At 44.0% G+C, this 15,459-nt stretch overlaps 1 pseudogene; it reads left to right on the plus strand.

Annotated features, from left to right (window-relative positions):
* Nucleotides 1–14,648: 14,648 nt before the first annotated feature.
* On the plus strand, nt 14,649–14,770 carry LOC136649996 (5S ribosomal RNA; annotated as a pseudogene).
* Nucleotides 14,771–15,459: the final 689 nt, after the last annotated feature.

The raw sequence follows: 15,459 nt of genomic DNA on the forward strand, positions 1-15,459 counted from the left end.
ATTGCATGGGCATGAACTGAATAGGAGAAATGCAGCTATTGGGGCCAAGCATCCCAGAAAGCAAAGCAAAAAAAAATGATTCCCACCATTACACTGTAAAAGATTCATTGCAGCAAATGAGACATTTACTGAATTGTGGGAGCCCTTTGATATATGGACTCGAGGCAACGGCAGCAGGGCTCTGGGGCAGCCTGAGAATTTCTTTCTCCCATTAATGCTCCGAAGCACTTTGTATGAGAACTGCCTGGGAAGCCATTAAAATAACTGTGGACTGCATAGGGAAAAAAATATATATTGTGGAATGCCCCGGAGGAAAGTGATTGAACTGAACCTGCTGGCAATAGACTCAAACTGAAGGGCAGTTTGAAAAGAGGAGTGCCCCAGCTGGAAACCCTGCAGCAGGCCCTGACAGCCTGAAGAGAATCAACCTCCTCTTCAAAGCTCTAGAAAGGCACAAATGAGGACTTGTGATGCTATGAGCTCTCCACAGTCACACGGAGAGGGGAGAATGTTGTTCTCAATGTCCCTTTGGGTTCTGTTTTCAACAGTGAAATGAAAGGAAGCAAAAGTGCTGGGAAGCGGCAAGCTGAATTTAGATCCTGACTCTGCTCATGTTCTTGAAAGGGAGCAGAACCCCCATGCTAAACTTATTTGCTTGGAACGACAGTAGGGCCGAATACAGATAATCACTGGCCAAGTAGTTGCACTCCATGATGAACATGCAGCCCTGGAAGGATGCAGGACCCAATCCTATCCAATTTTCCAGTGCCAGAGCAGCCGTGCCTGTGAGGCATGCACTGCATCCTGTGTTGGGGAGACAGTCACAGAGGCCTACTCAAAAGTATGGAAACATTTGTTCCCTTACCTTGGGCCTGTGTTGCGGTTGCACTGGTGCTGGAAAGTTGGATAGGACTGGGCCTGCATCCCTCTGTAGAATCCATGCAGGCATTTGGCACGCACAGCAGCACCCAATCAGAAAACCAGGGAATAGCAAAGTGATACAATTCTTCTCACAATGGGGGCAGCCCCTACAGATGACTAGCTCCCCAGGTGGCTGTAGGCCACCTTGTTGAGTTACCACTTGGTAAATGCTCATCTGAATTCACCCTAAAACCCATGGATTTCAATAGAATTTGGTTTAGGAGCACCACCCAGTCAACCCACCTGTAAGATCCATCAGTTGCACAGTGGGGTTATGGGACCAGAATGCCAGAAAATGCGTCTTGTCAGAACCTCTCACCTGGCCCATTATCTGGTTGAGTATCAGAAACTCTGATGACTAGCAGTGTTTGAGATGTTGATTTTCAGCAATTGCTGCCTGTCAGGAACTGCTGTTGGGAGTACTATTGTCTTTTTTCCTGGGTTAACATCTTGGTGCTGAAATGAATATTAGACACTGCTACTTATCAAGACCTTTCACTCAGAGAATTGTTTGCTGCCTTGGCCCCAAGGTAGGAAAATTGGACATGTTGTGCTTTTTTAGAAATTGCTACCTGGGAAATGTTGTCCTTGGGCTACTAACATCCTCTCTGCTTGAGGGCTAACAAAGTCGACAAGATGTGTTTGTGACAAAAATGATTTTCCGAAATTGCAGCTTGACCGTGCATCTCACCTGTTCAAACTACCTGCTTGTCTCTAGCAAAGCACTGTACAATCAGGAGTCTCTGGAAGAGAGGAATATAGATGCTGTCCCAAAGAGGGCCTTGTTTTGTTTGGCTGGTGAGATTTCCAGGGCAGTGAGTAAGTGCCAGGCTGAACTCTTGCAACAGGGTTGATTGTTCCATCTACAATTACATCAACTCTCCTGGCCGTTGGAGCGCAGAGCCCTACTGTTTCCTCCAGCTTCCATAAGAAGCAAGCCACTGTTTCAGGCTGCATGACACTCTTCCTGCAGAGCAGTGAGTAAGGGTTGCTCACATCTCTTGCACACAAGGGTCTTGCAACATCTCACCTGGTCCTCTGTGGATTTCCTTGGATCCTGCTTTTTCAGAGAAATAACATTCTTGTGGCTCTTAATAGCAATGGTGAAAGTGGAGGAACAGGCAGGTACAGAATACTGGGGAAAAAAACACCCAATTTAGGGTACCAAGAAGGACGATGGGCATTCTAGTTGCAACATGTAATCCACTTTTAGCACTGCCTAACAATCACTTCAACTAGTTCGTTCTTTTTGCAATTTTTTGACTGAAAACTACCTGACCTTCTCCATCTAAGAAAAAAATGAGGAAAGCTTCTGTAGTTTATTTTTCCCCTGCTTTGGAAGTTTTATGCATGGCATATTGTACAACAGAGCCTCAAATCTCCTATAGAACATCTCAGGAAGAGTGAAACAGACTGTGTTTGGAAAATTAAGATGCCAGAGCTACCAGTCTACCATGGTTCATCAATTTCTGTAGCAACACCTGCCTTCTACAAAAGCAAGAAGGAGCAGATCAAGAAAAAGGCAGGTGGCAACGTCCAGTAAGTCCACAAGGAGTAACTGTGGGTCAGTAAAAAGCAGAGAATCATCCTAGTGATTCCCAGCACTTTTTATTAATAGAAAGATTGGGGACATGCAGTCTCTTCCATTACATGGGTTGTGAAAGGGGAGGTTGATCTTCTCCTTCCTGGTCCAATCAAAATGCACACTGGGAGTGGTCAGACTTGCTCTTTTCTGGCAGCTGTCTCCTGGGGGTCTCCCTACTGGCAGAACACTAGTTCCACCAGCAGAGCAACCCAGTAGGATTGGTCTGCCTGCCTTACAAGTAACAGAGACAGAAAGACATTTAGTCTTCAGATGTATCATACTTTCCCACAAATGTATATAACCCAACAGAGGACACAGCATGAAAGGAATGCAGCTACTAGTATAATATAGTTTTGTTCCCTGATTAAGCTCATTTCCATTCACAACTCAGCAGTGTGTCTTATTGATGAGTAAACTTTCACTAAAAAAATAACAGGTCAATAAGACCCAGTGGTTTGACTTTTTCCATCAGCCTTGTTTCAAACACAGTCACGCAGGGAAATGCACAGCCTCCACACAGCTAAACTGGGGCTTCCCATGAGATCATTGCAAACTAAGTTATGAGAACTTCCATTGCTCAAAAAGCAACATGGACTTCAGAAAGAAGAAAGCTGGCAGAAAAGTTGCATCTCATCCAGCTGCACACCCCCAAGGAACAAGCAGATCATAGCATGATTCCCGAACTATCAATGAGAGTTCTTCTGACTTTTGAAGTGAATATTATTTTGGTTTAGGAAATGCTGGAGTGGTTTGTTGCCCATTACTGCATGTTTGGCTCTCCTAGTAATTTTTCATCATTTCTGTGATTGGAATCATTTCCTGAAGAGGACCGGCAGCTGCTTTGGAGGACCTGACAGACTGCCAGCACTCATTCCTTTAGTTCAGTGAACAAGGGTGGGGGGGACGCCACACACTTTGTCATTTCTTGACAGTTTCAGGGTTTGATGCTGTTTCCTAAATTGCTGAGAGATCATTAAATTAAGCACATCAACATTAAGCTGATGGCATAGGACGGGAGCTTTCTTGACCCTGCCTTTGCTGTATCTCACGTCATCCCAATGTCCGTTTCCACAGGCCAGACAAAGGCCGCTTTTAGGCATAATATGTGAAACAAAGACTTTTTTGTCTCTCAAGCTTTTCAAATTGTGAGCATGGGAACATTTTAGATGTACTTGGCGTTTCCTAGAAATGTGAGGCTTTGACATTCCTAGAAATTCCTAGAAATTCCTAGAAAGGCTTTGGTGTATGCATATTATCCTGGTATCATGTTGTGAACAAGTGCGCCCCTAAAAACCATGGAGGGTATTCTTACCACACAGAAGTATGGTGCCAGGGTGGCATGGACTCTCCTGAACTAGCAAGTGATGGGAAGTCCTGTTTTGGTGAAAGCATAAGGCCAGCATCTGAACCTGCTAAATGTGAATGTGTGATGTCGCAAGTGCGGTCCCAGCTACTGTCTTAACACATGTGTTGATTGCGACATTGAGCTTAGCTCCTAAATTCAGGCTGCTGCACTCCATGAAATGTGTACAGTATTTGCTTGAAAGTACAGTACTTTTGAATGGCATAGGCAGAAATGAAATTGTTTAGAGAAGAGGTCTGTTCACATTTTTTTTTGGACAGGATACAATTCTCTTAGTATGCAGTCACCTCTGGGGAGGCTACAGTTTGACTAGAAACACAGTGCACATTTCCTGTTGAAACATTCTCTTTCGCTGCACCACTGTAAATAAAGCAGCAGATACAATCACAGGCTGAGGTGGGGCACACAGTTAAGCAAGCACTTCCTCACTGCAGACACAGAAAACTGGTTGGCAGGAGACCTTTTGACACAGGACTTTTAGCTGATGAACCTTCTGGAGGCTGTTGTTATGATTTTCGCCTCTGCCCACATGTAATTCCAAACATATCCACCAAGAGGGTGGATCTTCAGGGTGAACATCAGATCGCTGGAAGACACAGCTCTGGCAAGCAACTTCCCCTAAAAATGTCAGAACTGAGAAGGCAGTGTCTTTAAAAACAACCAGGTCCCAAACCTTCTAACTTGGAAATAAACAGAGATTGTGGAATAACATATCTAGACATATCTTGGGTATGCTCTTATTCAAAGAGTGTCTGCAAAGAAATGTCCTACCTCACCAAACATCGGGTGGGGTTCTTTGAAAGTGTCAACAAGTATGTAGAAGGGGGGGGGGTGAATCCAATAGATCTGGATTTCTGGAAAATCTTTGACAATCCTGACCACACTTTCCTGAGAGTAAGTCCCATTGAACAAAACAGGAGTAGACTTGGTTAGGATTGTGCCCAAAGTTCTTTACCAAATTCCAAACTATGGGACTGTGAGTTTCTCAGAAGCTTCTAGTTGGTTACTGTGGGAAGCAAGTTTCCACCTAGATGGAACAGACTTTGGGCTAATGCACCAGGTCTCCTCTTATGTTGTTAAATTCATACTGTATACATGACTGAATCTATACCGTATCTGTACCTATTTAATAGCAATGGTATCTGAAAATAGGTTTTTAACATACACTGAACTAAGGACTATTCTCTGTTTTGTTTTTAAACACCCGTAAACAAGGAGTCTGGCTAAGAGAAGATAAGTTAGAGGGGAATAAAATGACTGACTCATTCAAGCAACTTGTATTGAACATGAAAATACAAAAAGGATTTCTTTCAAAAATGTATTATGATTTGATAGCAACTGTTCCCAGGGATGACAACTGTGGAAGAGGTTAGAGAACAACAAGGCAAAGGCAGAGTAGGAGAAGAAATTGGGATGGTAGCATGATGGGATGTGATAGACCATTTGGCACAATGAGAGGATGTGGGGACAAAGGAGCTAATAAGCAGCCCATCCTGGGGCATTCCATATACAAATGCTTTTATGCAAATGTCCGAAGTCTCCAAGCAAAGAAGGGAGAACTGGAATGTCTGGTGACAAGGGAAACCATTGACATAGTGGGCATAACGGAAACCTGGTGGAATGCGGAAAATCAGTGGGATACCGCAATCCTGGGCTATAAACTTACAGGAGGGACAGGGAGGGGCGTGTTGGTGGTGGGGTGACCATTTATGTTAAGGAAGGGATAGAATCCAGCAAAGTAGAGATTGAAGGTGGGTTGAAGATTGAAGGTGGGTTCGACTCCATAGAATCTCTATGGGTTAAATTACCAGGCCTGAGGAGCGATGTAATACTGGGGGTGTAGTATCGTCCTCCAGACCAGAAACCGGAAGGGGACCTTGAAATGAGGAAACAGATCAGGGAGGTGACAAGGAGGGACAGGGTTGTAATCATGGGGGACTTCAATTATCCTCATATTGACTGGGTCAATTTGTGTTCTGGTCACGAAAAGGAGACCAGATTCCTTGACATGCTTTAGAGCAACTAGTCATGGAGCCCTCCAGAGGACAGGTGACTCTGGATTTAATATTGTGCAGTACTCAGGACCTGGTTAGAGATGTCAATGTTACGGAGTCATTGGGGAATGGTGATCATGCTGCAATCCATTTCGACATGCACATTGGGGAACAAATACCAGGGAAATCTCTCACAAAAACCCTTGACTTCCAACGAGTGGACTTCCCTCAAATGAGGAGGCTGGTTAGAAGGAGGTTGAAAGGGAAGGTAAAAAGAGTCCAATCTCTCCAGAGTGCATGGAGGCTACTTAAAACAAGAGTAATAGAGGCCCAGCAGAAGTGTATACTGCAAAGGAAGAAAGAAGGGCTCGACTAAGTCCAGGAGGGTGCCCACATGGCTAACGAGCCAAGTTAGAGAGGCCGTAAAGGGCAAGGAAGCTTCCTTCCGTAAATGGAAGTCTTGCCCTAATGAGGAGAATAAAAAGGAACATAAACTGTGGCAAAAGAAATGTAAGAAGGTGATACGGGAGGCCAGGAGAGACTATGAGGAACACATGGCCAACAACATTAAGGGGAATAATAAAAGCTTCTTCAAATATGTTAGAAGCAGGAAACCCACCAGAGAAGGGGTTGGCCCTCTGGATGGTGAGGGAGGGAAAGGGGAAATAAAAGACTTAGAGATGGCAGAGAAATTGAATGAGTTCTTTGCATCTGTCTTCATGGCAGAAGACCTCGGGCAGATACCGCTGCCCGAAAGGCCCCTGCTGACCAAGGAATTAAGTCAGATAGAGGTTAAAAGAGAAGATGTTTCAGACCTCATTGATAAATTAAAGATCAATAAGTCACCGGGCCCTTATGGCATCCACCCAAGAGTTAAGGAATTGAAGAATGAAGTTGCTGATCTCTTGACTGAAATATGCAACTTGTCCCTCAAAATGGCCATGGTGCCAGAGGATTGGAGGATAGCAAATGTCACACCAATCTTTAAAAAGGGAAAGAGGGGGGACCCGGGAAACTATAGGCCAGTCAGCCTAACTTCTATACCGGGTAAGATGGTGGAATGCCTCGTCAAAGATAGAATCTCAAAACACATAGACGAATAAGCCTTGCTGAGGGAGAATCAGCATGGCTTTTGTAAGGGTAAGTCTTGCCTCATGAAACTTTTAGAATTCTTTGAAAAGGTCAACAGGCATGTGGATGTGGGAGAACCTGTGGACATTATATATCTGGACTTTCAGAAGGCGTTCGACACAGTCCCTTACCAAAGGCTATTGAAAAAACTCCACAGGGAATTAGAGGACAGGTCCTCTCATGGATTGAGACCTGGTTGAAGACCAGGAAACAGCGAGTGGGTGTCAATGGGCAATTTTCACAATGGAGAGAGGTGAAAAGTGTGTGCCCCAAGGATCTGTCCTGGGACCGGTGCTTTTCAACCTCTACATAAATGACTTGGAGACAGGGGTGAACAGTGAGGTGGCTAAGTTTGCAGACGACACCAAACTTTTCCGAGTGGTGAAGACCAGAAGTGATCGTGAGGAGCTCCAGAAGCACCTCTCCAAACTGGCAGAATGGGCAGCAAAATGGTAGATGCGTTTCAATGTCAGTAAGTGTAAAGTCATGCACATTGGGGCAAAAAATCAAAACTTCACATATAGGCTGATGGGTTCTGAGTTCTCTGTGACAGATCAGGAGAGAGACCTTGGGGTGGTGGTGGACAGGTTGATGAAAGTGTCGACCCAATGTGCGGCAGAAATAAAGAAGGCCAATTCTATGCTTGGGATCATTAGAAAAGGTATTGAGAACAAAACAGCTAATATTATAATGCTGTTGTACAAATCTATGGTAAGGCCACACCTGGAGTATTGTGTCCAGTTCTGGTCGCCACATCTCAAAAAGGACATAGTGATGGAAAAGGTGCAAAAGAGAGCAACTAAGATGATTACTGGGCTGGGGCACCTTCCTTATGAGGAAAGGCTACGGCGTTTGGGCCTCTTCAGCCTAGAAAAGAGACGCCTGGGGGGGGACATGATTGAGACATACAAAATTATGCACAGGAAGCAAAAAGTGGATAGAGAGATGCTCTTTACTCTCTCACACAACACCAGAACCAGGGGACATCCATTAAAATTGAGTGATGGGAGAGTTAGGAGAGACAAAAGAAAATATTTCTTTACTCAGCGTGTGGTTGGTCTGTGGAACTCCTTGCCACAGGATGTGGTAATGACATCTGGCCTGAATGCCTTTAAAAGGGGATTGGACAAGTTTCTGGAGGAAAAATCCATTACAGGGTACAAGCCATGATGTGTATGTGCAACCTCCTGATTTTAGAAATGGGCTATGTCAGAATGCCAGATGCAAGGGAAGGCACCAGGATGCAGGTCTCTTGTTATCTGGTGTGCTTCCTGGGGCATTTGGTGGGCTGCTGTGAGATATAGGAAGCTGGACTAGATGGGCCTATGGCCTGATCCAATGGGACTGTTCTTATCTTCTTATGTTCATTTATGTGACAGAGCCTGCTACACAGAAAATGCTTATTTGGTTCTACTTCAATGCAGGGTCCATGAGAAGGGGTAAAGGCTGGGTGACCTGATGCCCTCTTTATCAGGACACCCCCCCCTTTTTGTCTTTTGTCCTGGAAAAGAACTTTTCCAGTTCTTTTCCAGAACTGGAAAAGGAGAATAACCTTTTCCCCTTGAGCAGGCCCCTACAGGCAGTGCAAAGCCTTCTTGTAATTAATAAATTATATGTATTAAATTATATATAATATAGATTTAAATTTAATAAATAATATAGTGTTTAAAATAATCACATGAAATCAACATATGAGTGTTTTTAGCTGTTATTTTGTCATGTCCTTCATTTTTTTATTTTGGATGTCCTGCATTTTGGGGTGCCTTGTTCTCTTTTGTGGTTATGACATCTGGACACCTTGGGTAAAGGGAATAATTTGTACCCGGGCCCAGGGTCAAAAAAGGAGGCCCAGGAGCCAAAGAAGGGAGCCCAGCAATTTCTCTGGGATCTTACATTTTCCAATCTCACCTGGACTCACTTCCCATGTGGGATGTTGGGGGTTAATGCAAACCATAAGCACTGGACTGAGGAGTGCATACATGACATTCTAACACAGTGCCAAATCTGGGAGGAAACTGGTCTGCTTCAGTAGCTCTTTGACTTGTGGATCCACTTACCATGAAGGAGTGTCTAGGGGCTCAAGGACACAGCTATGGGACTACAGCTGTTGCAGAAGTATGTTTTGGTCCACACAGGACACTTTCCATTCTCATGTGAGCCTAAAAACAATGATGCTAATTTTCTGCAATTATTTTCTATATTTAAAGGATTTTAGAGAGATTTAGGAGTGTGCTTTGATTTCTGTATTATTGTATCTAGCTGCTGATGCCACATGGGCAGATAGACTTGGGCTTCAAAGACTTTTCTGGCTGTTGCCACCATCCCCATCCCTGTTTTGCCCCCTCCCTGTCACCATCCTCCCCCCACTCTTTTACCCTCCCTTCCCCCTTGGGAGAGAGCCCAAAAGAAACTTTGTACCCCCTGATAAAATTCCTCTCAGAGGCCCTGCTTCAATGCTACTATGCCAACAAGAACCAACCAGGCCAACAAGACTAAAGAAAATGCATTCTTTTGCTTCAGGTATCTGTTGACCATTCCAAACTTACAGACACTCAATTTCATTGTGGTGGCAATGAGCAGTTATACCCAGCGTTTGGCAGGATGTCTTGAAAGCCAATCAAGAAATCACAGGTGATGTTCTTATATTTACACTGCAGGTAATATTATTAAATGATCTATGAGGTTGTATAAATAAAAACACAGGAGATTGGATGGCAATTTATTAGTAGCTTCTAAAATGTTAATAGCTAAATATAGGAAGCGAATGAAAAAGTCATCAGTCAAGAAATGGTTCAGAAAAGTGTGGGATGCAATGCTAATGAGTAAATTAAGAGCCATAATCTGATTTAGGAGGTGTGAAATTATGGCTATATATACTTTTGGGGAGGGGTGAGAAGATTTTTGGGAATATTAAAAAAAAAAAAAAGCCCTTAGGAAATATAGCAGGAGCAGGTCTGAGTAGAAACTTTGCCATGACTGTAGCTTTCCCCTTATCCCAAGGAGACCTCCAGACTTCAGGTTGCAGTGGAAATGCAAAAGATATTGCAGGGAGATAGGATGTGGTGTCTGCAGTAGCCCCTTTTTCTGGTGAATCTAGGAAACATCAGGTTAAAACCTAGGCTTTTAGCAGCAGTGTGGTAACAAGATCTTCAAGGATAAATGCAGCCGCTGGAGGAAAGAAAGTTTGTGGGTAGCAGGACAGGCTTGGACGAAAAATTGGCTGGCTAACTGATTTAATGGACCTACTGACTGATTGTCTGGCAAACAGATAACTGTGGACTACTGGAACTGTGATGGCTGGAGACTGCTGATTGCTGGCGAATTGGGGGAGCTAATTAGCTAAAAGGTGGACCTAACTTCTCTGGAAAGATTGGAGAGCGGACAAATACAGGTATCCCCTGCAGGATGCAGCACAAGCTGTGCTGATGCCACTTCATTGGTGCAGGGGAACATTAGAATTGGGCTGTCAGCTATAATAATATGCTAAAATAAAAAATAGCTTGTAAGAACATCTTACTGTGCGTACCAGTGTTCCCCACAGTAGAAAACCCTTCCAGTACATCAGCTTTGCTAGTCTAACCTTTGAAATTCCAAACGTTCTAGTATTATGAAGTTAGGTTTGCACCATACACTGAAACAGTTACATACTTGTGTTTGCTAAATGTATAAACTCATTGTCTTCAAGGTGAAAAGCAGTGAGTATTTTGAAATTATTCTCAGAATCCTCAGAATTCTTTTGCTTCTCTCTGTCCTTTTGTGAGGAATTAGAATTTCACATAAGTAGAGGTGTTTGAAAACTGTTATTTATTTTACAAGTAAGCCCATTGTGTTCAGTAAAACTAGGCTGTAATACTGTCTTACTCATTGGAAACAAACACCTCTACACATAAGGCAAAACAAGTACTGGAGAGTATTGGTATGTTATCAGTTACCTCCTCACAAACAGAGGTGTAGTTTTCAAGAATACACCCATATTATTCAAAACCAATACAAGAGATGTGGCTAGGAGATCATCAGTATACAAAAGGAATGTCAGTTAACCTCAAGAGTTCAGAATATCTGCAAAAATGGCATGCTATGGAATGAGGCAGTCTAAGGTTCTCATACTGTGTATTCGGGACCCACCAATGGGTCATGACCCAATTTTTGGTAGTTTGCAAAACTGATAGCCTAATCTGACCTATGTGCATCAAGTGTTAAACAAGCTGCTACTGGGTGTGGAGCATTGCTGCCCAATCACCATTATAACAACGCCCTTTGACATTTATAAATTAGGCGGCAGTCTCTAGGGCTGCAAAAAAGCATGAGGACCACTGGTCTAAGGTATATCTGCACTATATCAACACATCTTGATATTATAATAGTTTAGTTAGCATGGCTTTGCCCAAAGAATTCTGGGAACTGTCATTTAGCAAAAGTGCTAAGGATTTCTTGTTAGAGATGACATGCTCTTGACAGAACTATAATTTGCAGGGTTTCCTAGGGAGTAGGAATGACTGTTAGTTTCAGTCTGTTGTGTAGTGCAGTAGGCCCACATTAAGCTCATTATTGGTCCTCCTTGCTTGTTACTTCATATTTTTTCCCTTCAATATGAAATTGTACAGAAAATCCTATGAGGGAACAGCCCAACCCTACCTAATTCCCTGTGCTGTGATGCAGTGGCACTGGTGTGGCTTCCACTGCATCCTGTGGGGAGTTTTGGCTTCTGGAGGTCTCCTCTAGGCAAGGGTACATTTGGCACACCGGTCTAGTTGCATTTGTAATGGCCATAAAGAGGTTACACTGGCAGAATGCACGTTCTGCCAGCATAATCCAATAGGACTGGACCAGAAATCCAGGTTGGAACTGTAGTGGGGGCAGGAAGAGGGAACTTAGCCCTTCCCCCTCACTATTGCCCTGATCCAGTTCTGCCATTACCAGCTGATATTTAGGAAAATAATGTACAAACAGACATGTACTTAACATAATTCGTCATATGGCCTGTAGATATGTCTTCAAAAATCCTTCACCAGGCGGTCCAGTCACCCTCTTTTTCCAGGACATGTCCTCTTTTTTTTTAGCCTCATGTCCTGGAAAAGAACTTAAATGTCCTCCTTTTCCCTGTGAGCAGGCCCTTGCAGGAAGCGCATAGTCTTCTTGTAATTAGTACATTATATGTAATATAGTTTTAAATTTAAATAGTAGTATAGTATACGTAATATATAACCACATGAAATCAATATATGAGTGTTTTTAGCTTTTATTTTGTCATGTCCTACATTCTTCTTGGATGTCCTACATTTTGGGGTGCCTTGCCCTCTTCTGTGATTATGACAACTGGTCACCCTGTCCTTCATCCATTCTAAAGTGGCGCATGAGATATGAGACGCAGGCCCAGAGTGAGCTCATGTTTGTGAGAGTATACGCTGATGGCAAACACAGGGCAACTGATATCACCCAGAGTTTATAAATAAATCTTTCCTCATACAATCTAGTAGGGCTGTAGTAAAAGATAATTAAAGGGAGATGTTTAAAAAAAAATCTCATTTTTAAAAAGAAAAAAAACAACCATTTATAAAAGCTGCTTCCTTCCTGGAGCGAACATCTGTATCTTTTTCTCAAGAAGTACTAGCAGTTTTTTAAACCAAAGCAGACTCCATCAAGGTGATGGACAGTACAAAAGGAAGGCATGCAACAAATGCTAACTACTTTGGGAACCTGGGCTCCCAGTTGTGATTAGAAGGCTCTTTTATTATTTCTGTCTCTAATTCCAGGTTCATAATTCAAGCTGGCACTTCACAGGCACTGTAGACAGTTTTTTCTCACTGTAGGAGAAAAAAGGGATGGAGTGTTCAGCTGTTGTTTGCTTGCTGCCATCTTCACTCCCTGTGCACAGACCAAGGAGTGACTGTTAGCACTGAGCTTCAGGTTATAGAGGTAGCCAGCTCAGTCAGCAGAGAGGGTTCTTGGGAACAAAAACCCATACTGATTCAAACAAAACAGGTTTGGCAGATGAGTCCTCACTCCAGTCTTCCAGCAGATGAAGAACAAGGAGCTATAATTATTGCCTGATACACTCTGCTTTAAAGCGTGCCATAGCTTGAGAATGTGAAAATTTCACTGGATTAAATGTATAGGAGTCTTAGATTAATCTAAAGGAAGCCAGGGGAGGGAGAGTCTGTTCTGATCAACACTCTGAATTTGGAGTGGGCATCAGGTATCGGGGACCCAGGCCAATTCATACGGTTGTGTGAATTGTTTCTCATCTCCCATCAGATGTCACATGCAGCCAGTCCTGGATAGCAGAGAAAACAGAAGTGGAGCAATCATTCTGACTGGTGGCCAATGCTTCAATCACAAAAGCAGCATGGCTGCTGTTCCCCCATAGCCCTGTCCCAAAGAATGACACTTGAAGCAGGTGCTCCTATTGACCCACCTAATCTTGCCACTGACTGGCCTTTTAAGATCAGAATACCTAAAACTGAGTTGGAGATGTCAAGTACGAAGACTGTCATCAGCCCACTCTGTGTCCTGTCATCCTTTTTGTTCTGGGGGGGGGGGCTACAAAATCTTCTTTGATCCCAGGTAGCAGATAGATGTCTTAGCTATGCCACTGGCTGGGGGGAGGTGGCAGATCAAGTGGGTAGTGAACTGCTGGAGGGAGGAGGCAGGTTTCCCCCCAATTTGCACTTTTTAAGAAGCCCGGGCATGATGTCACTTCCAGTTGTGACATCACTTCCAGGGCATCATTTTGATCTCCTCACTGGGCTACATGTTCATTAGCTACGCCACTGGCCCTAGGGAACAATCCATCTAAGCACCGGGATAGACCCCCCAAGGCACAATGTGACTGTTGCATTTGTCATGCTGCAAATAAACTGGTGAAATACTGGCAGTTTTGAAGCTCAATATCTGGTAGAACATCCAAGAGGAGAGCCGAGGGCTGTTCTTTATCTCCTTTTACTCCAGGATCTGTCTGGGGAATGGAATGTGAAGCAAAGACACTAACATTTGCCAGGGCTCTTGCCCTTCCCTAATACCAAAACATTCTCCTTTTCTTCCAAGGTTGCATTGGGTTCCTGCTTTACTACTAACCAAGCAGTCCATGGCTTTTCGAGCAAACTGCTCCTTCTCCTCGCAGGTTCCCTAGTGTTCCAAAGTGTGAGCTGCAGTCTGTTGCGCCGTCATCAATTCTGAAAATGCTAATGGGATATGCTCTTTGGCAAGCAGAGCATTAGGGAATGTCTCTGTAGAGAATATTATTTTCTGGCCTGTTTCACTCACAGACATTGTTGTGCATTTTGAGATAGGAAACTTGAGCCCTGTCATATCATGGAACAAGTTCTGACTGAGCAGCCTGTGGATTGGCAAAGAGGTGTTTGACCGCTGAGGCCAGGGCACAGCAAGTTACCTGAAAAAATCTTGCAGACAGCTATAATTAGTTATACTGTAATTGCAGTTAACAGCAAAATACTCAGGGTGGTAGAAACCAAAGTGGATTGTGAATAGCTCCAAAAGAATCTCTCCAAACTCAGTGAGCAGGCAACAAAATGGCAAATATGGTTCAATGCTAAGAAGTGTGAATGTAAGGTGATGCATGCTGGGGCAACATTCCCAGTTTCACACACACACACTGCTGGAGGGACCTATAGACGAACCAAGAGTGAAAATGTCAACTGGCAGCCCAACTGTTACCCTGCACATGCTTGATCTCATCTGATCTCAGAAGCTAAGCAGGGTCAGGCCTGGTTAGTACTTGGATGGGAGACCGCCTGGCAATACTGGGTGCTGTAGGCTTATACCATAGTCTTTCGAGACTGAAGGTTGCCAACCAGCCCAATCCTATCCTCCAGGTACACTGTTGGAACATGAGTTCTGGCAACGTAACACATGTTCCAGTTGTTGCAAGTGTGACACACCAGAGTCCAACCTGGCCACCACCAGAAGCAGCAAGCAGCCAGGTCTATGAGGTGATGGACTGGGGATGCTGTCTGCCACAGAAAAGACTGGGGGGAATCTTGGTGGAGAAGACTGGTGGGCACAGGTGCAAGGGAGGAAGGAATGGAAGAGGGGAGAATGGGGGCCGATGGGGAGGGGAGGAGGGCAGATAAAGACCAGAAGGGGAGGTTCAGCAGCAAAGGAAACTGCCAAATCCTCACCCCCTTCCCTGGCTCAATCCATGGGACCATGTGGATTTGCACCAGCAATATTGCAGGATACAGCAGACGCCACATTGGCGCTGCTGCACTGCTGCGCGAGGAGTGAGGTGGGATCGGGCTGTGATAGGATGTGATCGGGCTGTGATGGGATCGGGCTGTGAGAGGATCTACGTAAGCCTCACTAGGTTCAATGAGATTTTGTCCTAGGTAAGTGTTGTTGGTAGAGGTAGGTGAAAACAGTTTTATTTTTTTTTCAATGATTTTGGTGTTTAGAAGTGCAGAAAGTGGTGTTAATGTGTTTTTATTCCAAGGGCACATTTTTATAAA

This window comes from Tiliqua scincoides, chromosome 4, assembly GCF_035046505.1.
Source record: "Tiliqua scincoides isolate rTilSci1 chromosome 4, rTilSci1.hap2, whole genome shotgun sequence".
In the NCBI taxonomy this organism is placed as follows: domain Eukaryota; kingdom Metazoa; phylum Chordata; class Lepidosauria; order Squamata; family Scincidae; genus Tiliqua; species Tiliqua scincoides.